The sequence below is a fragment of the Notolepis coatsorum genome (assembly GCF_963971535.1).
Source record: "Notolepis coatsorum genome assembly, chromosome: 15".
Taxonomy (NCBI): domain Eukaryota; kingdom Metazoa; phylum Chordata; class Actinopteri; order Aulopiformes; family Paralepididae; genus Notolepis; species Notolepis coatsorum.
The window spans coordinates 47,177,547-47,182,220 of NC_140179.1; positions in this window are offsets into that span (position 1 = coordinate 47,177,547).

Below are 4,674 nucleotides of genomic sequence, written 5' to 3' on the forward strand. Positions count from 1 at the left end.
CATGCTCCTTCTCCCTCTCCCGGTGCCGATTATCCATCTTGATGGTGGTGTTGATCAGCACTTCCAGCTGCTCGGGGATCTCACGCGCGGAGAGAGCATCTCGCATCCGCGCTGAGAGTCCCCTGATGAACAGAACCACGCAGACGTTCTCCGCCCAAGCTGTCTCCCGAGCCAAGATCCGAAATTTGATAGCATAAGCTGCGACTGTGCGGAGGCCCTGCCGGCAGTCGAGAAGACGACCACCAGCCTCGAAGATCGAGAGTACCCGGGAAGTATCGAATACTCTTCTCAATTCCCGGGTAAAGGCGTCCAGACTGTCGCAGATTATCGCCCCTGCCTCTAATTCCGCCGTAGCCCAGGAGAGAGCTTCGCCGGTGAGCAGTGTGATAATATACGCTACCTGCGCTGTCTCCGATGGAAATGATCGTGGTTGCAGCCGGAAAACGAGTAGACACTGGGTGATGAATTCCCGACAACCATCCGGTGATCCGTCATAGCGAGCGGGCGCCTGCAGATGTGGTTCGCGGGACCGCTCCTGGACCCCGAACCCCCCCCGACTTTCCTCTGCGTGGAGCGCTGCTTCCCCCGCCGCCGACTGCACACCAGCCACTCCTTCTTGGGCTTGTCGAGCTGTGGCCAACGCCGACTGCGCCACCGCTTGGGATGATCCGACGACCCCATTGAGTCGGATTAACTCGGCGCTGACCAGCTGCTGATGTTCCTCCATCCGTGTCTGGGCTGCTCCCTGCGTCCGGAGCATCTCCATGATGGCCTCCATGGAATTCTGATGGTCAGGTCTTCTGTTAGAATGCAGGTAGGTGAATTCCAATGGTTGAAGGCAATCACAGAGACAGAGAGTGTTTACTCTTGAACAGGTTCGACTTTAATAGTAAGAACACAGAGTAAATTCTAAGAGAGAACAAGTGCTAAAAGCACAAGTGTAAGATAAGGTAAATGGGAGCTTATTGGAGGTCCACAGTAGAACCGTCCGCGTTATCCCCGAACGCAATTAGTGAAGACCTGACAATGGACAAGCAGAAGAGAGGTAAGTTAAATAGAGACCAAATACCAACATTCCACACACACCCCCGTGACAGCCAATCAGGAACCACCCCTAAGTGACAGCACTAATTGACAGGGAAATGACAGGTGACAAGCCCAGTGACATATGCCAGGAATGTGGGTGGTCACCGACCGAGGTCGGTGTCCAGAACGTAACAATATCCTATATATATGGTTACGCCTCTGTTTACCCACAAGTAAAAATGGCCGCTGTGAAAAGGGTGTACTTTTCTTAAGAATCCTACACTCTTTTTTGGTGACTTTGTGGGCTCACAGACGTTTTGTATGAGCTATTACAGTCTATTATAGGGATGGGTACCGAATCAGGTACTTTTAAGGGTACCGACCGAATCACATCGATTACCGATTCACGTGAGATCGCGTGAAAACGGTTGCAAGTGTTGTTACACTTTACAAAGCTAGATGCAGACAACACTCACTGCAATATTATATATTATATATATATTAAATTAATTGTTCTAAATAAATAATAATGATAATAAATTATTTGAAGTTTGGAATTTCTTAATTTTTTTTTCAACTGAGGTAGGTAGATACAATTTTTAGAGACTAAAGTACAGAAAAAAGGTACCGTTGGGTACCGGTATCGATTCAAATGTGAAAGGTACCCAACTGTTACGTGTGGGGGTGAGTAGTAGTGAGTCCAATGGTGGAGGAGACAAGGAGAGATGGAGATAGGTAGCTCTTTCTAAGGATGTGTCTTTATTAAAACACACGGAGCAGCGATAATCCATGAAAGGCCGGGCGTCAACAGAGCAAACAGAGCAAAAATAACATAAGTGCACAGCGAGTGGCTCAGCAACCTCTGACCAGCTCCTTCCCACACGAATGGATTTCTGAAGCCTCGACAACAAGACAAGGGAACAGAGAATAAATAAGTAGTTACAAACCCAACATTCCAATCAATTAGCAGTGACAGCACAGTGACAGCAACCAGTGGAGAGTACCAATCAGTGACACAACAGGAATGTGGGCGTGACAACCAAAATGCAAATACCAACCACCAGGTGAAAACATTCCAGACTGACAGCTGGGTTCCCGGGAGAGGGAACCCAGAACGTTACAGTACCTCCCCTCGACGAACGGCACCAGACGTTCACCTAGGGGCCTCGGGATGCAGCCGCCGGAAATCATCGATCAGGCTGGGGTCTAAAATATCACTTTGAGGCACCCAAGAACGCTCTTCTACCCTGTACCCCTCCCAATCCACCAAGAACTGAAACCCCCTACCCTTCCGCCTACAACTCAGGATCCTCCGCACCGTATAGACAGGCTGACCATCAATAATGCGAGGTGGAGGAACCGCGGGGGGTGGCGGGGACAAGGGCGATGAGAGGAATGGCTTCAACAGGGATACATGAAACGTCGGATGAACCCTCATAGAGGCCGGGAGCCGCAGCCTGTAAGCCACAGAGTTCACCCGACGAACCACTTTAAAGGGGCCTATGAAGTGAGGAGCCAGCTTCCTGGACTCCACCCAGAGAGGGAGATCACGGGTGGAAAGCCAAACCCGCTACCCAGGACAGAAAACCGGAGCCGGACGACGCTTACGGTTAGCCTGCCGCTGAGCCTTAACAGAGGCCTTCTGCAGCGCCGTCCGCACTCTGTTCCACGTCCTGCGACAGCGAGCCACATGTGCCTGGGCCGATGGCACCTCAGCCTCCTGCTCCTGTTCGGGGAAAAGAGGAGGTTGAAAACCATATTGACACTGAAAGGGAGACATACCAGTAGAGGAGGAGAGAAGGGTATTATGCGCGCACTGAGCCCAGGCCAACCTCCTACTCCATGTCGCCGGCGACATAGCATCTCAGGACACCCTCCAGATCCTGGTTGACGCGCTACGTCTGCCCGTTCGACTGTGGATGGAACCCAGACGACAGGCTGACGGAGGCGCCGAGGCCGGTGGCGAACGCCTTCCAAAACCTGGAGGCGAACTGAGGGCCCCGGTCGGACACAATATCCACTGGAAGCCCGTGGACCTGAAAGACGTGCTGCACCACCAGGTCAGCCGTCTCCCGAGCCGAGGGGAGTTTGGGAAGGGGAATGAAATGAGCCGCCTTGGAGAATCGGTCCACTACCACCAAGATGGCAGTGAACCCATTCTTACAGAGGAAGGCCAGAAATAAAATCCAGGGATATGTGCGACCAGGGACGTTTGGGAATAGGAAGCGGCCGGAGAAGACCCGCCGGTGCACGGCGAGAGGTCTTATTGCGCGCACACACCGGGCAGGCCGCTACAAAGGAGCGTGTATCCCCCCCCCCTCTGTCGGCCACCAAAACCTCCTACGGATAAACTCCAGGGTTCTGGCGGCCCCAGGGTGGCCGGTGAGAGAGGATGTATGCGCCCACTGCAGCAGGCGCGAGCGTGCAGCCTTGGGCACATACATCCGCCCCGGAAGACCCCCACCGGGATCGGGCTCCCGTGTCAGAGCCGATCTTACCACCCTATCTATGCCCCATGACACGGGTGCCAAAATCAAGGCCTGTGGAATAATAGGGTGGGGCTTCTCCTCCCGGCCCGAAAGATCAAACTGGCGAGACAGTGCGTCAGGTTTGACGTTCTTGGAACCGGGTCGATAGGAGATGGAAAATCGAAATCGAGTGAAGAATAACGCCCACCTGGCCTGGCGAGCGTTAAGGCGTTTAGCCCCTTGGATGTAAGCCAAGTTCTTATGATCAGTCCAAACAATGAAAGGATGTGCCGCCCCCTCTACCAATGTCTCCATTCCTCCAGTGCCAATTTGATCGCCAATAACTCCCGCTTACCCACGCTGTAGTTACGCTCGGCCGGAGACAGACGGTGTGAAAAAAAAGCGCAAGGATGCACCTTACCGTCTATAAGGGCAACCGAACAACAAAAAGATGCCAGTGAAGGAATATGGTACCAAGCTCTTTCCAACGCGTGGTGCTTGTTGATAGTAAATCAGGTCTTCTCGTTGAGTGCATTTAAAAGTTTTATTTTCGCTTGCATAGTGGAAAAAGCAAAGCATAACATAAACTCTGTGTTTAAACTATAACCTAAACAAATAACTAGTGTTGCAAAATAAACCTGAAAAATAACTCAAAACAACTGAAAACAAACAAAACACGCACGGTTGAAAAACCGTGTGGCTTCCCTGTGACGGTTCCCCAATTCCCTCCCGCTGCGCACCTGTGACACACCTACAAATAGGCTGTGCCCGAGATCATCTGACTGGCTTATGCCACCTGCCCAGTTAATTAGTCTATAATCTCGATAACACCTTCACAATAACACAGCACCTTCATACAATAAAGTGACCACAGTAAAATCATCAAATTTGCTACAACACCGTCCTTTAAACATCTCCCACTGCGATGTCAGAGGCATCCACCTCCACAATGAACGGAGTCTCTGCATCGTGGCGGATCAGTACAGGGGCGGATGTAAATCGACGTTTGAGGTCGCAGAAGGCCGACTCTGCCCTAGGCGACCATTCAAAGCCAGGGAGAGAGGATTTAGTGAGAGCTGTTAATGGATTGGCTAAGGCGCTAAAATTGCGAATAAAGCGTCTGTAAAAATGTGCAAAGCCCAAAAAACGTTGTAACTCCTTGAGCGACGAAGGCCGTGGC